The sequence below is a fragment of the Carassius gibelio genome, chromosome B14 (genome assembly GCF_023724105.1).
Source record: "Carassius gibelio isolate Cgi1373 ecotype wild population from Czech Republic chromosome B14, carGib1.2-hapl.c, whole genome shotgun sequence".
In the NCBI taxonomy this organism is placed as follows: domain Eukaryota; kingdom Metazoa; phylum Chordata; class Actinopteri; order Cypriniformes; family Cyprinidae; genus Carassius; species Carassius gibelio.
In genome coordinates this window covers 12,312,364-12,334,073 of record NC_068409.1, presented here as the reverse complement: position 1 = coordinate 12,334,073, position 21,710 = coordinate 12,312,364, and the positions used below count along the sequence as shown (strand labels likewise).

Below are 21,710 nucleotides of genomic sequence, written 5' to 3'. Positions count from 1 at the left end.
TTGAATTTGTAATTGTTTGTAAAATATGCAAGTAATTTTGGAGAGAATTTTTTTTTATGTAGTTATACTTAATAAATGATCCTTAAATTCAAAAGATCATTTATACATTTGTAATATTAACCAAAATCAAAAAGTTCTGTTAAAAAGTTATTTATTTATTGTTTGTTTGCTAATGTTTGCTATAGAGATCCTGAACTATATTAAGATAATGGTACAGTACATTAAACTTCAATTAATTATGTACTTATGCGTTTTGTTGTGGGACTATAAGACAAAAATGACTTTAAGATAAAGTATCATTCAAAGGAAGAATTTCTTGAGAAAATAAGTGTCATTTAATAAAAATAAGCACTGAATCAGTTTTAAAAAGTTTAAATGCCTTTAACATCTACAAGAAAACCAAACATTTAGTCGTTGGCATATAAAAAGTGTATTAAAATATATAACTCAAATTCATTTATTTTCATTTAAGGTTAATCTTATTTTATGCATGTCTTTTTGAAAACTTTTTTTTAAAGAAATCTGTCATTTTGAGGTCATCAGCAACAGCCGAATGCTTTGTGTGTTTGTCTGACAGGTCACTCTCAGACTTGTCATCAATTCCACATTCTTCTGTGTGTGACATCATAATTGAACTTTAAGCACACAGACCTATTCAGGTTTAAATTAAGCATATGACGCAAAAAAAAATTGTTTTTCCCCATGACGTTTTTTTTCAAAGGTTAATTTGAACCCTACGGACAGGCTTTTGAACACTGACTGTCATCAGCAATGCAAACAGATCTTATCTGAAGCTCTGGAGACACACTTAAGATTTACTACACTATCTATACAATTTTATTGCTGTCTGAGAAAAATGATTCACGTTGTTATTTTTCTTTCCTGTGGGGAGTTTGGAAAAGTTTTCATTCAGTTTTTTAACGTTTTTTTTTAATTTTATTACAAATATTTTTCCTAAAATTCCTAAAAATAAATTCCTATTTTTAAATAATTTAATCAAAATAATCAATCATTGGTTACACTAGATATTTGATTTTCTTTCTCAAAAAAAAAAAAAAAAAAAAAAAATATGTATAAATGTTTTTCACGTATATGTGAAATGTATCACGGTGTCTTGTATGCCAAAAACAAGAGAGATGCAATAAATGATTCAGAGAACAATGATGGCCACACATCACAAAACCCATTGATTAGCATTTCTATAGAGCTCTGACTGAATAGAGCTGTGAAAGCCACAGGGGTTGAGCTGTGAGTGTGTGCTGGGCAGAACTGAAGTGTGAAAATGTGAATTAAAGGCTATTCAGTTAGTACAGTTGGGAATCTCCACTATACAGATGCTTAAACATGTTTCTGCCTGGATAAGAGGAAACCAGAAACAATGACAGTATATACTTTGAACTTTAGTGCAAACAGAATACTTCATTACGTATTTTGGCCTAGAAAATAATGGTGCTTAACAGGTGATTTTCCCATCAAGCCTTGCAAGACAAGGTTTATTCAACAAGGAAATGAACCTGTTTTGCCACAAGCCTCAAATTCAATTTAAAAGGCCCATCACATTTGTTCTGTAAACAATCTCCTTCTTTTCCACAATCACCTGACTTTTGTTTTTTAACAAAGTCATGACTTAAACATGTTACACACCCACTATGAAGGGAGTCATCTGGTAAAGTGTGTCCCAGTGTGTCTGTCTTCCTTCTGTGGAACACAAAAGATATCTTGAGGAATGTCTCATTGTTTTTTGTTCATACAGTGGAAGTCAATGGGTACCAGTGTTGTTTATTTTGCAATTTCTTTTGAAAAAGTGAGTAAATGATCACAGAATTTTTTATTTCTGGGTGAAATCTCTTTAACAAGTACACAATTCATTTTCACCAAGATTCAAATAAGGGTCACATGATATTCTGTTTTCCTACAAGCGTGCTTTATAAATTTCCCTAAAAATTTCCTTTGAAATGACTTGACTCATGAAATGCGGGTGTGTGCATTCTGAAAAACAGGAAATGTTTCTGATTAAGTTTACTGACCTGTGGTCATGTGACTTTCACCACTCTTTTTGAAATGGACCACATGGGTTTGTGGGTTCATGTGAGTACCGTTTACTCCATGTGAGCCTGCATAGACAACAATGGAGTGCAGAGCAGGTTAGGGTTCATGTGGTGTATGTCACACACACACACACACACACACACACACACACACACACACACACACACACACACACACACACACACACACACACACACACACACACACACACACACACACACACACACACACACACAGCATATTTGACTTTCAAAGCAATCCCATGGACTAGGAATGTTTAAACACAAAAGATTTCCATAGAGTCTGTTGTTGTTCCAGGACTTTGGAACTGTGTTTGTGATCAGAATCATCACAAATAATAACAAAGTAGAAGTATGAATTATGAGTGTGAAATAGTAGTTTCTTGTACAACATGCTCCAAATATCTGTATTTACAACTTTGAACAACTTAACAACTTTTTCTTACACTGCATTGAAATCCTGTGAGATTCTACAGCAGTCATTTGAACCCAGTAGTGTTAATGTTAAATGTTGCATCACTTTTGGCATCTTCCCTGTGTATTTACATAAATGGAAATGTTTTTTTTTTTTTTTTGGCCAAATTAAACATAGTGACCTTGCAACTCTTTATTTTAAGAAAAATAATCTCACAAAACCTTTCAAGGTCATTCATTCCAAAATAAAAATTAATTGAGAAAATATTATATTTTGCTTTTTATATAATAATAATAATAATTATTATTCTATTACAAGTAAGCAGTGTTTTCTTTAAATATGTATTACTGTAATGGAAAACATTCATCTGCACTGTAATTTTAATAACAATTAAATATTTTATATCAATTTAAATATTTACACTGTGAGTATTTGTTGTACTGCTTTTAAATGTATGCTGATGTAGATAAAAAACAACAACATTAAATTGCATTATTTTATTTTTTACTGCAGTTTAAACATGCTAATGTGAATCTAATGAGTATCACCAATGGGAATAATTACTGCAAATGATTTTGGTAATTAATATAAAAAATAATAATAATCGAGATTCATTACGGTATTAAAAATGTACATGATTATCATGAAAATTGTGTCAGGAATCAGGATACCAAAACATTCCTTTTAAAAATATATGTTCTTATCTTTTATTGCTTTTGATTATATTGTGTGTATATATATATATATATATATATATATATATATATATATATATATATATATATATATATATATATATATATATATATATATATATATATATATATATATATATAACTTGGACTTAAAGTTTGTGAACATTATTTTAATTGATTTTGTTTAGAATTAAATTATTTTAATTAAACTAGGAAATATATGATTAAATATTTCATTATATACCAATGAATATACAATAAAAACAAAAACATTTTAAAAATATGTAATATGTTTTAATAATTAAATATTTAATAGGATATAATAAAATATTTTAAATAATAAACCAATTTAAATTACGTAAAATCCAAGTGATGTCAAAGTTACTTGACTATTTAAGCTGCACTTTATTGCTATTTTAAATATACTTTTAAAAAAATTGTTTAAAATTGAAACTCTGAACCTTAATAAAATTGCATACAAGATAAATTATTTTAACAATTAAACACATAAAAGCAGATGTTGCTGTTGTAATTATTTGTGACATTGCCCTATGCATTAATGAAACAATTGAAGGCATAATGAACTGCTGCAGTTTGTTTGAAACAACAGTGATGTGCCTCTGTGTTTTTTAGGCTCTAGACTGATGTGGAATTAACACTGGTGCTGGTTGAGCAGTTATAAACCCTATCTGTACAACAACAGTTCACAGATAGCCTGTGTAATGATACAGCGGGTGATATTGCTGCAAAACTGCTGCTCAGGGGTAAGAAGAAATGCAGGCATGGAAGACGTTCAGAAAATGTGGTCCGTTTGCCTCATTAAAGTCAACATTACTTGTTACCGTATTTGGCAAGGCACCCAGACCCAGATTGTTTCAGTTTCATGTAGGTTTAATGTCTGTCTAACTGGTATTTTCCCACAGTCAGCGAGAGTTCATTGCTTTCCATCTATTCATCTTTGGCTCAAATTGAGGACTGGCCTGACCTGTGACAACATAAACATGTGACAATGTGGCAGAGGGTGGTTTCTGGGTCAAATCCTTATCAGGGTTCATATCAGTGGAAATATATCATCTGTCTAAATTCAGATTTAAATGGCTTAGTGTAGGAGTTAAACATCTGGGCTGACAACAAGATTTGAGGTTTGAATCCAACAATGAACCTTCACAATTGTCAAAAAGCACATAATCTCAGATTGCTTTCTGTAGTAAATAATTGACAATGGGTGAAAGTGTTAAGTTAATTGCTAATTAGTAATTCGATTAAAATGCAAATGTGAAATGTAGGGCAATTTATGATTAGTTGCAATAGTATTCCCACCCTATCAATAATTTATAGTTGTAGCGATATACAGTTACAGTTTATATGGCCGTAATGTAATTCACTATTGAACAACGCCCCCTTGTGGTGCATTTGGTGTTAGTTTCTAATCGAGCAAATTATTATTTTTTCTTCCTAACTGTACATTATTACAGATAGGCAGAAAACATAAACGACATAAAAAAATAAAAAAATAAAAAGATTTATGAACTGGCAGAGGTTGTTTGTTTAGATGGTCAGATTCATGTAAAACAGATTATTTTGAGATCTGTGTGTGATACCAAGCTTGTCTTTAGATGTGAACGAAACACATTTCTCTTATCAACAGATGTTTGTTTTTGCATCTTTTCAATATCTAACAATGATACCCAAGTCTATAATGTGTGTTGTCACAGTGGCAATCACTGTATGCAAAACAGTCTCTATGAAAACCGAACTGAGAATTTATTTTCTTTATAATTCAGTTTTTCATACTGTCATACTGTTAAAAATACTTTAGTTTTCATTAAACTAGGATATATATGATTAAATATGTATATGTGTATATTATAAATGAATGAATAAACAATTTAAAATTAAATTATTTAAATAATTTTAAAATATTTGATTAACCTATTTAAACTAAAAGTCAAAGTGATGTCAAAGTTACTTAAGCTCAGTGCAATGTTGGCACTTTAAAAATACTTGAATATTGTATACAAAAAAAAACTAATTATTGTAACAAATTAAACAGTTAAAAACAGATGTTGTTGTTATAATGATGAAACAATTTTTTACAGTGTGCATCTTGCCTGTCTGGATGAAGACCAAGCAAATGTTTGAAGCAGATTTGTTGGGAGTGTGAGATCTGTTGCTAAGTCTGGACTGACCGTATGGAGGTCAGAGATCAGATGTGGTTTAGGCCTGTAATGGCCCATGCCAAGCCAGTTGTAAACAGTGATGCATCCAGCCTGTGGGATTTTGGGTAAGCATGTGGATTGTTTGTGATGGAGAGGATGTTTAGGGATTGGTATAAACTCACACCCTATATGGCCCCTCCTCCACTGCATCATAGTGCCAACCTGACAGCTCGTGCACTCCAGAGAGCTATATCCGGGTGTGTGTGTGTGTGTGTGTGTAAGTAGCTCCTTCAACCACCAGCTGGCAAGGTCAACATTCACCAGTTAATCTCTCCCTCTGTCTTTCTTTCTGTTTGCTCTCCCTCTCTCTGTTGTTTCTCTCTGTGTATGCTTGTATTACTCTGCAGTTTCATGAGAACTAGAGTTGATGTCATTGTTCCAGTCTGGGACCTCAGTTCTCTCTCTCTGAGTGAACAGAACAAATCTTCATCACTTTCTCATGCACTGGTTTTAGGGGACTGTGCTGATTTCTGCATGCACACACTCATTGGTTGCTGCTTTATCTACAAGTCAAAACATTTAAATACATATTTACTGTATGTATGTGATGTCAAAATTGAAATTTCAGCATCATTACTCCAGTCTTTAGTGTGATCCTTCAGAAATAATTCTAATATGCTGATTTGCTGCTAAAGAAATATTTCTTATTCTAATCAATGTTGAAAACAGTTCAAAAGAACTGCATTTTTTTAAATATAGAATATAAACTATCACCTTTGATCAGTTTAGCAAGTCCTTGCGGAGTAAAACTATTTATTTTGAATTTTATATAAACTAACTACATCTTTATGTTTTCTGAAGAGATTGTGAATGGTGCTCACTTGTGCAAAAGTTGCTGCTACAGTGCTGGGGCCTTGCCAGGTTGTTCACCATTCAGAAATAAACTAAAGAATACCTGAATTTGAATAGAATTTGAATTGAGATGCTAGAAACTTTCAGTAAAAAAAAAAAACATTATTTTGGATTTCCAAAAGCCTTGATGCTTGAACTTTAGTTTATATATATATATATATATATATATATATATATATATATATATATATATATATATATATATATATATATATATATAGATAGATAGATAAAACAGTCTAATAAATGCTATAGGAGTGCCACATATAAAAATGTAAGGGCAATTATATTTTAAAAGGGTGGCCAATCAGCTATTCATAAATGCTTTGTTGTGTTTATGGGGTGCACTTTAATGTGTTCATGCTTTGTTTTTTAAAAATCACATTATTTTCCACATATTTTACATTCTCCTAAAAAGGTTTGTTGACTTTCTAGTTCTATGAAGCTCCTCCCTCAGAAATAAGCACTGGGCTCAGATTGGTTAGTAGCCTCAGTGTGTTGAAATACACTAACCACCTAGTGCATCTTGTCCGGATACGTCACGACCATTACCATTTCGGGTAGTTGCATGTGCAACATGCCCCCCCGCCCCCCCTGCTGCATTTTCCCGTTTATGTATATTTTTGGGTTTGTGATGTCACAAACCAAGGAAGAAGCTCTTTGTAGTCCCTACCCGTTGTTTGTTGTAGAGTCTCGTTCAAACTGTCAGCCCAAATCCGATTTTTGTACAAAACCAAAATCTGATCATATTTAGATAGTTTGAACGGCAACAAACTACGTGAAATACAATTTGTGCAAATCCGTTTCAAGTTACATTCGTATGTTTTTTGGAATCCTATTCAAATCGCAATTCAAGAAATTATTTTCAGTCTGACTGGTCAGATTTAGCATAATTTTTTCCACCATCAGGGTATAAAAGAACACTTCATTTCACAGAATGCATTATCTGCATTGCATTTCTTTGCACTGCTGCTCAGTAAATTCCTCTTCCTGTCATTCCAGTTCAAATTCCTGTGGGGTGTAGCCAATTTAATTCAAATTCAAGTCCAACTCATGAATTCAAATTGAACCAATTCTTCAGTTCAGAATTTTTTCACAACTCCTTTTTCTGGCTCAAGTCAGAAGTGTCCACCTGCGGTTCTCGAGATATGACTGGGGTGATAGTGATGCTTGCTTTTGCAAGAGCTGCTAATTGCATTATTTCATAACCTGGACTAGCACTGTAATATCAATTCAACTCATAATGAGTGTGTGCATCTGTGTGTGTGATAATGGGCGTTAATGACCAAATAAACCTTCAACCATCAAACCATCTTTCTCTCTCACACATCAGGAGTGTGCTGTAATTAGATAAGTCTGCATGTCAGATTTGCTTCTTGTCCCTCTTGATGTTAACTCGTGCTGACTAGCTCATTACTGGACAGCCATAATTGCGTCCCGCCGTCTGGTCGGCATTGGGAGTCACATGAACATTATTTTTATTTCTGCTTCCCACTGGGTTTTCTGTTGTTGTTCTTGTCAATTTTCCACATGACAGCTGGAATCTGACATCTTTATGCGCTTTGTGTTTTGTGACAGCACAACAGCATGCCGCAATACTGTGTAAATGTCATAATGTGAAAACCAACGTGCTTTTGCTTTCGCTGTCACATGCACACATGGGCATTGCACATGAACTGTAAACATGTCTGTGGCCGAGATCAGTTGCGCCAGTTTAACAGAGCACTAAATGTACAAAAATATCAGTACTTTTTGTATTTAAATTAAGCCATTGTTCTTTTGAGCCGAACACACCTTTCTATGTAAATTAGGTGCATTATAGAATGTGCATGCATGCTTTCAGCTATTACCTGTTAAAAGCAAATTAGAATTTAAATGATAAGAAATTTTTTTTATACATACTGTAGCTGTTCACATATGTATGGTCAGTAAGATTTTTTTTGTTTTTGAAAGAATTATCTTATGCTCACCAAGGCTGCATTATTTAATCAAAACAGATATTGTGAAATATTATTACAATATTTTTAATATTATTAATAGTTATTATCAAACTTTTGAATCAAAATTTATATATCTATACATATATATAATATATATTCTATTGATCACTGCAGCAAACAAACACAGACAGTCAGACAGCATATGCAAATAAAGGGTGGCAACAATGGGCTCATGAAACATTGCAGCAGACATACACACTGACAAAACGCCATAGAAGTACAGTAGTATAATTCACATTTTTGCTGTATCTTTCTTTTGTTTTAGCATAGTCAGCAGTCAGGGTGGTGCACACATGTGCACAGAGGCATTAGTGGCATCTCAAGCTCACACTTACACAGAAGGAAATGTAACAAAGCAGAACAGTGAGTGATCAGATGGTATTGTATTTGCCTAGTGAAAGTGTAGAGATTGCAGCAGTGGCGGCGAGATAAACACTCAAGCCCTTTGTTTGGTCGCTTCGCTCTATTACGGCTAAACACTCTGACATTTAAGTATGACATTTCTGTCAACAGACGTCAAGGAGGTGTTTAAACCCATCACATGCTAAATTTCTCATCCAAAACTTGTGTTTAATGAAATAAATAGCCTTAAATACCTTTAGACGTAACGGGACAACGAGCAGATTTGTCATACTTAATGGCTGCTTGCTTGCTAAGGCACTATTAACTATTGTTGATACTTTAAGGGTTAGAAGCTTTTTCAAATGAAATCATGTGGAATATTCGGTGTGCTGTTACTTTTCAAAGCAAATGGACAATAAAACCATGATGGCCTTGAGATTTAAGCGCCTCTGTTTTCTTCAGATAAAGTACACATCGTCTTGACTTTAACAGTTTGTGTAGATGGATATCTTGCATTAGACTATATCATGCACGCACGCACACACACATACACACACACACAAACCGACCCAACCCACCCATTCTTTGCAGTGCTGCAGATATTATGGTCTTGTCAGGCTTTTCAAATGTCAAGGGATGACTGGTTCCTGTTCACTGGGCTGACACTGTACAGCTGAACCAAAACCTTCACTCCATGAACCAGCCAAAATGCCAGCACACCCCGGCAACTGTTCTCCTTCAGCATCTCAACATCTCCCGTATCCTCCTCTCCCTTCAATTCTGCAATTCCTCTGCCCAAGATTTAGGAAACTGATCATCTGTTGTTATGGTGAGCAAATGTGCATGATATTTAACCTTGCTCTGTTATAAAAAACGAGATTAGATGTGTCAGAATATAATGAATAATAACAACTAAAATGTCAAAAGCAAATGAACTAAGCATAATTAACTGCTTTCAAACAGCCTTTTTATCAATCATCATTTTATGATATTGAAATGTGCAGTGTTGTGAAAGTTACTTTGGAAAAGTAATAGGTTACAGGTCACAAGTTACTCTGTATAATATATTATAAGTAGTGTAACTATTTCAATTCCTTTTTTAAAGTAATGTAACTTATTACATTTAATTACTTTTTGAATACTTTTCTAAATTTCTAATATTTTCAACTGTTAATCATTTTGAAACATTTAAACCAGGCATGGTTATCCTTACAGTCCTATTTAAAAACTGATTACAGTCATAACCTCAATTAAGATTATATATATATTTTTAAACACAGCCATCACAAAATCAGACTTGATTTGAAATAATTCTGATTTAAATCATTCTGATCATCGAAAATCATAAGATATATTTTAAAAGCTATGATGCTGTTTTTGAATTCGAATCTTTGCATAGCTATGATATCTAAAAATGCTATGGAAAAAAAACAGTTAATCTTAAAATAAAGCAAATACATTAACCCAAATAGGAAATATAACAATTATAGAATAAGCATGTGTACTATTTTGTGTCCTAACCCCCTGAAACATTGGTGTCTCATATTATTGGTATTCAGTATTATTATCTCAATATTCACATGTAACCCCCTTTGTAATTGTTAACCCTTTCATAAGTAACTGTAATTTAATTACACTTTTTTTTTTCTCAGCAACTGTAACTGATAACAGTGTAATGACGGTTGTATGTGTGTGTGTATATATATATATATATATATATATAATTTTTTAAGGAAGTTATTTTATTCAGCAAGGATACATTACACTGGTCAACAATGATAGTGAAGACTTTTATAATCTTACAGTGATTTCTGTTTCAAATAAATTATATTCCTTTGGATGTTCTACACTTTAAATAATCTAAAAATGTATCAGTTTTCACAAAAAATATTAAACAGCAACTGTTTTTAACATTCATAATAATGTTTCTTGAGCAGCAAATCATTCATTCTATCCATTTTGTACCTCCCCATTCCTTCTCTCCTGCTGACTCAGTTTCTTTTAACTGCCTTCCTCACCTGGTCGTCCCCATGGAGTGTACCCATAATGCCTTGCACCTACACTTCAGCTCCTCCCCCTTCCCCAAGCTACACTAACCAGTTCTCTGAACTCCACCAGAAGTCTTTACATTCACCCTGCTATCTCACAGGCTCCTTCTGTCCATGCGTGTTTCTGTTTGGACAGTCCTGCTGGCCTCCAGCCAGTGTGTGTTTTGTGGTGAGAAAACAGTCCATTGGGAGCAGTGGCCCAGGGTTCAGGAGAGGCCTCTGGGAAACCAGCTGCATCTCTTTCATTCTCATCCGTGGACTGAAAACTCACAAATGACCAATCAGATCCTGTCCATGCTGTCCCCAGCTCTTACTGTCTCCGCTTGCTAAGTATCCCTGAGGCCAGTCTCTCCCTCCTCTGCCCGCGTCTCCCATCTCTGTCACACTCGATTTTCTACCCCTGTCCATCCATCATTCATTTCTGTCCATCACACGCTCCATCCATCATACTGTACATCCTTCACCGAACCCACAGACCATATATTAATTTTCTTTAAAGGAATAGCTCATATGAAAATAAATTAATTAAATATTTATTTTGGTGACACTTACAGTAAGGTTGCATGTGATACACTACATTAGTTAAAATGAACTAACAATAAACACTAATTATACAGCATTTATTAGTCTTCTGTAAATTTGAACAACTGCTAAATATTTAGGCCTAAATTTAACATTTTCTGTTTTTTTTTAATTGGATATCATCCATTTGGATTAAATTTTTACATTAATTTAAGGTGATGCATATTTTCCAGCCATGCATAAGCGATACAGGTGTGATTTCTCTATGATAGTATTAAACTGTTTTAAGCATACACAACCAGGTTTATATATTTTTTTAATTAATAAATCCAATTAGTTTCAGTCTCATACAATGCAATACGGCTTGCTATTTTTATTGAAAATGATTATTGAAATAAAATCAAATAGATTCAACTAGTTAATATTAAAAGACCTTACAAATATGCATCCTGTTAAATTATTTGTTTGCTGATGTTAAAATACAAATGGGTGGAAATTTCAAATGTGGGTCAAATGGATAAATATTCAATTTAGGCATAAATATTTTTAATCACAACTGATTTTCTGTGCATGTGTTTTTAGTAATTTTAGTGCAAAATTAAGAAAAAATAAATAAAAAACATACAAACATAAATGTCCTCTGTAGTACTATTTTCCAAGACTTCTGAAGCCATATGATGAGGAACCAAACCACAACCAATGCTGTTTAATTGTTCATATTTAAAGCCATTTTTATAATCTGAATGATGCAGAAGTGAAAGATATTCAAGCACTTTGGTGGAGCAGAATATTGTTAGTCAAATGTAAAATTTCAATCCACTGTGTACGCAAAGCTATTTTCTTATTTAATTTATTAAAAGTGTTCCACAGACAAAAATAAAGGTTACTTATGGTTATGGTTAAGAAAGGGTTTCAGGGTGAATAAACAATTGACAGAACATTAATTTTTTGAACACTCCTGCCTTATTATTTTCAAATTCATTTCTAACTGCTCATTTCACATCTCTCTTCCAATCTGTCTATCCATCCACCCATGGTACAATAATTTCCATCTGTTTAAGCTCTATAACACCTTTCTTCCATTCTCACCCTCCCCAAAAAAAAAAAAACACCTCAGTTTTGTCTCCTCTCATCCCCCATTTCTGTAAAGGACACTACCTTCCTGTGACATTTCCAACACAGACACTCCTTCAGGATTCCTCCTGCTGTCGAGCCGGGATGTCCCACCCGCCCCCAACCTGCCTCCACCGAATCCCATGGGATGAAGGGATAGCCGAGGAAGAGGGTGGAAGTCTAATGAATAAATGATTAAGATTGACAGTGTCTGGGGGTCTGCTGTTGTAGTGGTCCTGATCGCACAATTTTCATTTTCTCTCACAAGCAGAGCCCATAAACCCACCCTCAGGTCCCTGAAGTATCATTAGCTCAGGTGAATGCCATGTTTTTTTCTTTTTTCCTCTCTTTCTTTCTTTTCCAGTTTCTCCTTGGATGAACATCGGGATGACAGTGTGGGTGTTTCACTGGTTCATTTTTATGCTCTGAAGCAAAATGCAAATTACCCAAACAGGAGAGACCTGCCCAATAAAATCTAATGTATGGCTTCATCAAAAACTGACACCTTCCAATCACTAGATTTTATTTAGTTAGTGACATTTCAACAACATTGCTTTTCCACTGACTTAACAATGCAGAGATACAGCATCCTAAATGGCAAATTGTCACATGATCCCATTTATTGTATTTACAGGCTAGTTAGTGTAAGAATATAAGAACACCTTTAGCTGGGACTCTTTCACAGTATATCATGGCATCTTCTTACTGCTTACCATCAGAGGTCAAATAATTAAATATATAGATCCATTAATAATCTCTTTTCATTTGCAGATCATCAGTGTTTCCCACTTTTATCAAAGATTAAATATCAAAGTTTTCCATCTGTTATGAAAGGGGTTTTGAACATTATATACAAATATCACTTTTTATAGTAGTAGAAGAGAGAACAGGGCTAGTAAGGGCCTTCTTGGTAACAATGCTATTTTTTATGAGTATTCCAACATCATCATATATTTGTGAAATATGTTTGGTTCACCAGTGAACAGAATGGAATAAATTGGTCACATCCCAGGACAGTAACAATGCTACTCTTAATCGTCAAGTTAAAACTTGTTTTGAAGGTAAAAACAAACTCCATGAGTCCATAAAAATGGGTCTAAAGTAGGAAATTTCAGTACTGATTTTTCACATTTTTTCATATTTTGAATCATGCAAATGATTGTGTTGTGAGTTTAGAGTAAACAGGGAATGTTCTTAAACTTACCAGTAGCTTTTTAGTTTTTCTTCTTTTCTTTCTATTTTTCCCTCTCCTTACAGCGAAGTTCCTTTCAAGATTGTCCTCGACTTTTTGGGTAAGGTCCCAATTTAAATTCATTAGGTATGCCTGAATTATTGCCTGTCTAAAAATCAATACATTTTATTTGAGGAAACATTCAGGATTCTAATAAATAATTACTACTACTACTACTACTACTTCCTCTATTATTTTTATTATTATTACTATTATTATTATTATTATTATTATTATTATTATTATCATCATTATTATTATTACCGTCTCAGGGTAGCAGAAAAGACTGTTATGATACACTTCAACATGAAGTGTATTTTGTTGGATTTTCACCTGTACGAAGAAATTGATAATAAATATAACAAATTTTGATTATTTATATAATTTATCATCATGTTCCATGTAGCGCATATATATATATATACACACACACACACACACACACACACACATCTTGAGAGATATTAAAATGTTTACGAATTAAAATGTATTCACACACATATACACACACATATTTTGATTTGTAGACATGTAAAACATGTCAGATCAGCTGCTCATATTCCAATGCCCTAAATTTTGTTGAAATGTAAACCATAATTATTTGAAAATGCCTGTCATGTTGATTCTGAATTGTCACGATGGCTTATATAAGACGAATGAGTCTGAATATTCTCTTAGAACCCCCCAGCGCGCGCGAATTGTGCTTTATGATGTATTATTGATGTGGAAAGACTGTGAGCAACAGTCTGAAGTGCTGCTCGTCCAGCGCGTTCGCGGGGGCACGAGACAGCCGCCGCAGCTCGCGCGCTCACTCACACACACAACCGAGCTCTCGCGCGCAGCCGGTCGGTCTCTCTGTCGCTGTGCACTGTCCACGCGGCGGCGAGAGGAAACGGCAGGTGTCAGACTCGGTTCTGATAAGCCTTTTGCACAGCTTCCTCCTTGAACACAGCAAACCGATCCGCTCGGATGATATAGAGAGACAAGACGCTGCCAAAATTGCTTCATTTTGCGGAGGGATTTGTTTAGCAATTTTTTTGGTGGTGAGTATCTTATATATCATATATATATATATGCAACATCTAGGACGCTTATAACTGGGTTAACGCATGTAATGCATCACAAACTAACTGTAAGCTCACTCAATGCTTTTGCTCTTTGATGCGCATTTAAATCTTACACGTTAAGTTGAATGCGTTTGCAATGCCGGCAGATATTTTCTCTGGTAGCTATGCATGAAACTGCAACGTGTTCTCGGGATATATATATATATATATATATGTGTGGCCTGGGTGGTTTTAAATGCTAGAGAGAGAGAGACCCCTTCTGTTTTATATGGAGGACGAGGTGCTCTTGAAAAGCTTTTGGGGTCTATTTTGGAAGGAAGAAAGGACCAGCCGAAGCCTTTTGAGAGAGCGCAGTGTCTCCCAGCCATCCTGTTGTCATGGTTACTGCACTGGGAGGCTGGGGATAATATGGCTGCGTTTCAGGCTTTCTGTGTATGTGTGTTTTACTCCACGATGCCTTTAACACAAGGACCCACTGTATGTGTTAGACACAGGCTGTATTTAAGGCAAATCCTGAGATGTGATGTTTTGAACAGCTGCAGAGAGAGTATCTTGCTTTAATCGCAGCCTCATGAATACTCTGTAGTTGCAAATGATGATGCATCTTCAATGCATGCAGTTTTATGTCTGACGATGCAATACAATGCAATGGCAATGCTTATTGATCTATTGTTAGCCCAACTATCATAATGAAACAGTGGAGATATAGGCGTCAGACAACCAGACATCCCAGTGCCAGACGAGACACAAGACGCCCTAAACGATCACTTCTTCTCTCTCTCTACCTGTAAAAAAGGTGTGTGTGTGTGTAAGCCTGGATGTGTTTAATGAGATTTATATCCCTTGGATGATTTAAGTGAAGACGTTGTAAGTGATACGGTGACATGATACAATAGGACGTCTGACCTTGACAGCAGTGGAAGTGACAGAACGAGGTGATTTAAATCACATTTACGCACGGCTCAGTTGTTCACACTCGTTTATTTGGCGGTGTTCTCCTTCACAGGACCCCTGACGTGTCAGGAAAAAAATACAGTCTGCACTTACACTTGTTATCTTGAAGCCTCTATTTTGATGTCCCGTAACCCGTTACGCACGGAAAGGCAGCATTACGCAGCCGGCTGTATGTGGGTAAGGTAGACAGCATTGATGTATTTAGCGCACTGCAGCTCCCGAGAGAGTTAAATACCGCGTGCTGATCGTTTGTTACGGTCAGTCTTTGTGTGTCTGCGCCGGCGGTGTGCGTGTGCGTGTGCGGCGGTGTCATCTCGCGTCTGAAGAGGGTTAGTGGGTCACGCAGACATCCGGTATCCAGACTGCATTGAGATGGAGAAGGGGATGAAATGTTTGTTTGTGATAAAGTGGCCCTCTTTTGTGTTAATGGTCCCAGACAGGTACTTTGGATGGGTCCGTCTGTAGAGATTATATCTCAATATATTATTTATATTTATATTTAAATCTAAAAAAAATATATATATAAAATGTATGCAATTAATATAATACAAATAATATAACTTTAAAAAGCATTTGTAACAAATATATATTTATGTAAATATTAAATATATTTGTATATGTTTGTAACTAATATTAGTTACAAACATATACAAATATATTTAATATTTACAGAAATATATAATTTAATATGTTAAAAAGTTATTACTGTTTATATATATATATATATATATATATATATATATATATATATATATATATATATATATATATATATATATATATATATATATATATAATATGAAATATAATTATATATGTATATTTATTAAGCAATATATTGTATACATATTCATTTATTATTTATTAATTTGTGACAAACCAGGACAATTAACAATGACTAGTGCATGTCAAATAGATTATTAGATTAATATTGAGGAAATGGTGAGAATGTAAAATTTAGAAATGGTTACAGGGCCTAAGATATAGGCCTAAACTCTTCAATTTATCCGTGTGTGTGTGTGTGTGTGTGTGTGTGTATCTATGCATGCAAATAATTTTTAAAACAAAGTCTGCTATGCAAGAGTTTTTGTGAAAGACTGTGGGTTTGTGATGCTTTTTATTGCACTGTAAAAGTGCTTTGTAAGATCCCTCAAAATGTACCTTATATGGTGACCTGTGAATTACCTGCTTTCTTCAAGTCAAAATGTCATGAAACCATTGGATTACATGAGGCAACAACATTGGCAGTCATTTTTAAGCATCAAAATAGCTGTCTATGGCAATAACTCTCTGTTTTCCTCTCTGCCTTTTTGCACATTTTGTCTGGCCCCTGCTGCGTGGCCAACCCACGGTCCCTGAAGAAATACTGCCTTATTTCAATCCAATCAATAAAGATGTGAGATTAAGCCGAAGCTGTCGGATGGAACTTGCAGAAAAACCAACACACAAAAAATGAACAAATGTCACCTCAAAATATCACAGGACAGCCAAAAGGTGGAGGCAGATCTCTCTGAAAGCATGTTGAAGATTTTTTGGGTGGCAGTGATTGAGTAGAGGATTGTTGAGTTGAAAGATAAGGCCATTCTTTGAGATAATTTTTTGGCGTTTGCGTGATGGTGTGTGTGTGTGTGTGTGTGTGTGTGTGTTTGTTAAGAATCCAGTAGTCGTATGAGTGCCAGTTTGTGTGATGTTAAGAGTGAAGGTGATGGACAAGTCCAGGGAAAGTAATTAAACAGAATTGATCACCCTGAAGACCCTACTGTTCTGCTGACAATACTGGAAGTCTCTCAGTCAATCAGTCATGTGCACACACACACACACACACAAATGCATCTAAATGAGACTCACTGTAGACTTCTAGTTTTTTATATAAAGCTAATAATTATGACCAATCCAATATGTGTGTTTTTGGAATAAAAGTCATTATTTACTTTATTTATCAATCATTTTGCACTTAAGGGCATCAGTTATGTTAGATATAGTGAACTTGTCCCCATGCTAGATGGCCTTTACAATATGATGATTTTAGGTTTTAGTATCATATTCAGGGCTCAGCAATAAGTTAATAGAATGGTCTCTTGAACAGAACATTTTTACATTCATTAATCTTTAACATCCATGTAATTGGTTTTCAGCTCTGTATTTGACCTGGTGATGCAAATTACGTCGATTTGCATTTGCAAAACAAATGATGGCGATTAGAAACACTAGTAGCAATTGACAATAATGTTTCCTGTGGTAAGTTTCATGAATTTATGAATTTTAATATTTTCTTTTTTCTAAAGAAAAAAATGAATGCATTTGATATTTTCTTAAAAAGAAACATTAATTAAAAATAGAAATATCTCAAGGAAATACAAAAATACAAAGCTAATAATAATAACAATAATAAAATTGCACATATATTGTTTTAGGGTGTGTGAAAAAATACTGTGTGCACTTAATTGGTTCAGATTAAGATTCAGAATAAAAAGTCTAATAATAATACATACTACCTAATTTTGAAGTTGATCATATTTTTTATGTGTTTGAAACAAGTCTCTTATGCTCAACAAGGCTGCATTCATTTGATCAAAAATTCAGTGAGAAACAGTAATATAGTGGAATATTTACAATTTAAAATAACTGTTTTCTATTTGAATATATTTTTAAACATTTATTTTATTCCTGTAATGCAAAGCTGAATTTTCAGCATCATTACTCCAGTCTCCAGTGTCACATGATCCTTCAGAAATCATTCTGATATGATGATTTGCTGCTCAAGAAATATTTCTTATTAACAATGATTTATTATTATTTTTTAAATCTTTCTTGTTGATCCATATTATTGTTACTGGCAATACAGACATATCTTGACACATACATACTCATACGTCACACTCATACACTCTCAGTGAGTGATCTGTCATGTCGTTTAATGGGCGTGTGCTGCTGCTGTAGGAATTATGGGTATCTGGCAATTACACAGCACAGAGGCTCTCAGGAATAGCCAACATGACAACAAGGTACTGCACAGCAGCTGAGCCTGAGTGTGTGTTTGTGTTTGTGTGTGATGGAACCATGCATGTGAGTCTAGATGTGCTTTCCATGTGAAAAGATCATCTGTAGCTGGGATGGACTTTGGGTACTGAGCGCCCATACAGAATGTCAAACATTAACCACGAGTGTTTTAATGAAGAGCCAAGGTCAAAGGTAACTTTCTAAGAGCGTATTTTGCTAAATGTCACATCAAAATGTTCTGTGTGGTGTAAGACAGTGTGTGTTTTTAAATTTTCCCGTCGCTAGAATTTAGGGGGGAATAGTATGGGTAAATGGCATAATAATGTAGGAAACTACACACAGTTCACACACCATTGACCTAATTCAATCGAAATAATGTGTAACTTTTATGATTAAGATGAGTTGGTGTGTGTTCAGTTAAACAGCACTGAACATGAAGAGATTTGATTTGTTGCCTAATGTAATGGCGGTTTGGGCCATAGAGATTTAATGTAATGGAAACTTGGGTTATACTGTGGTTGGATTCGATCAGATGTTCAGCATTAGAAAGCTTTAAACAGTGCCATCTGAGGCTGAGCTGCAGAAAAAAAAGCGGTTGAGCTTCACATTTAACTCGGAGGATGTTAAACCGTTTCTCTGCCAGAGAGAGGGATTTTCTGTACATGTGTGCCATTTATATTCCAGCCTGTGTTTGTGTGCCTGTCCATTTGGTTTCATAAATTGGTATTAAACATGTCATGATGTACCACAAGGCATATGTCCTGTTCACTGGGTTTAATGAAGTGCCCGGGAGGAAATGGTCTGAATATGAATTTAAAAGTCACACTTTCGTGTACTTCGTAGTTTAATATGCAGAGACAACTGTACGCTATACTGTTGTTCGAAAATGACTGAGATTTGATTTTCTTTTAAATGAAATATGGTAAGGATGCATTCAATTGATCGGAAGTTACACTAAAAACATGCTACAAAAGATTTGAATGTTTTTGAACTTTCTATTTATTAGAGTATCCGGGATCAATCTCAGTTTCCATGAAAATATTAATCAGCTCAACTATTTCCAACATGGTTAATAATAACTATTTCTTGAGCAGCAAATCATCATAGCAGAATGATTTCTGAAGGATCATGTGACACTGAAGACTGGAGTAATGATGCTTGAAAATTCAGCATCGCATCACAGGAATAAATTACATTTGAGAATATATTCAGATAGAAAATAGATATTTTAAACTGTAATAACATTTCAAAATGTTTTTACTGTATTTTTATCAAATAAATTTAGCTTTGGTGAATATATAAGACTTATTTAAAAAGTTTTGATCGACCAAATGGAGGTAGTGTTCTGGAAATCTGTGTGAATTGTTTTTGTCATTATTTTGCTATTTCTTTTGGTGATGCTAGCAGCAGATTTCAGCTTCAAAGTCAATGTGAAATTAAAATAGACCAGCTTTATTTTCTAACAACACATTCCTGATCCTATTACACCAGATTCCTTGGGGCACATTATTCTAAATGAAGATTGTCCAACAACTAAGTTTTTTTGTAATCTTTCATTTAAAATGTAGTAACTTTCTTTACACTTGTGAAATAATTTCCTTTTAGGCTGTGCTAGTGTTGGATTGCTCATGAACATTTCATATTTACATCTGTCAAGTGAAAAAAGAATGAAAGATTTGGATCAGAAGGCACTGGAAGATCATTTTAGTTTTTAATAATTAGTCTTTGAATGTATCTAATTGGAGTATCTCAAGTAATTTGGATATTAAAAATAAAATATTTGAATTTAACTCTGCTAAAATGAATAAATGACTTGAATAAAGATTAGTCTATTGTGCTGAATGAGATTCAAAGATCCAAGTGAGTAAAATGATCTGGTCTTCCCATTGCTAATGTGGTCTATTGATTAATGTTCGGCAGATGCTATTCTACCCACTTTTCACAATGGAATTAACATCTAATGGATAAAGTGAAGTCTTGTCTATTTGTATTAACTGAATATCCTGTTACACTCGGAAATATGTAACATTATAGAAGTTAAATAGGCTGACGAAAGTTGCTGTAATGTGGCACTAAACATCTGTCCTGTCCGGTGCAGTTTAGAGAAGATTCCCCAGAGCAGATGTTAGAAATCAGAGCAGCATTTAAAATTAGACTCAGACTGACCCTTAAATTCACCCTCAGCGGACCGTTCTGGTCTGTGTGTTGTATTGTAAGTGTGTGTGGCGCTTGAGGTTTGCTGAGTCAAAGATAATGCATTCTCACCGGCCTGTGTTTCTGGAGGGCTGATAAAACAGAAGGATGACGGCAGATAATGGAGCCTGAATCACTGTTTAAACTGTTTAAAGACCCCTGTGATGAGTCTCTTCTACACTAAACTAAAGGTTCTTTATTGGCATCTATAATTCCTTGAAGAACCTTTAAGATCCATGGAACTTTCTGATTCCACAAAACTCTAAAATAGTTCTTTTATGGCATCACTGTGAAAGCCACCTATAGGAACCTTTATTTTTAAAGGAACACTCCACTTTTTTTTTTTAATAGGCTAATTTTCTAACTCCCCTAGAGTTAAAAAGTTGAGTTTTACCGTTTTCGAATCCATTCAGCTGATCTCCGGGTCTGGCGGTAGCACTTTTAGCTTAGCTTAGCATAGATCATTGAATCTGATTAGACCTTTAGCATTTCGTTCAATAATGACCAAAGAGTTTCTATATTTTTAATATTTAAAACTTGACTCTTCTGTAGTCACATCGTGTACTAAGACCGACGGAAAATGAAAAGTTGCGATTTTCTAGGCTGATATGGCTAGGAACTATACTTTCATTCGGGTGTAATGATCAAGAAACTTTGCTGCCGTGCCATTCAAAAAAAGTGTAGTGTTCCTTTAAGAGGGTTTTAGAAGAGATCCCTGTTTTGTTCTCAGATTTGTCAAGATATCAAAATGTGCAATCAAATGTCCATCAAAGACTTATTAAATATTTCTCATCAAATTATTCATAGACTAAAATAATTATTTATCCATTTGAATTTTTCATTGTATTTTTCATAACCATGCGTGATGCACTGAATGGAAAATCAGTTTGTTTTCCCATAGCCTTTGATTTAAAGAAAATATGCACATGGCTGGGATTTTAAACCAATAAGATTTCACAATGGGTGTGGCTACTAAGGGAGTGACATCAC

General features: G+C 34.3%; 1 long non-coding RNA gene across 1 annotated transcript; it reads right to left on the bottom strand.

Annotated features, from left to right (window-relative positions):
• Positions 1-1,643: 1,643 nt before the first annotated feature.
• Positions 1,644-13,555, bottom strand: LOC127971132 (uncharacterized). Its single transcript, XR_008156754.1, has 3 exons — positions 13,480-13,555; positions 2,028-2,114; positions 1,644-1,698 (listed from the first exon to the last, which is right to left on the bottom strand). It is a non-coding gene; the product is annotated as an uncharacterized LOC127971132 (long non-coding RNA).
• Positions 13,556-21,710: the final 8,155 nt, after the last annotated feature.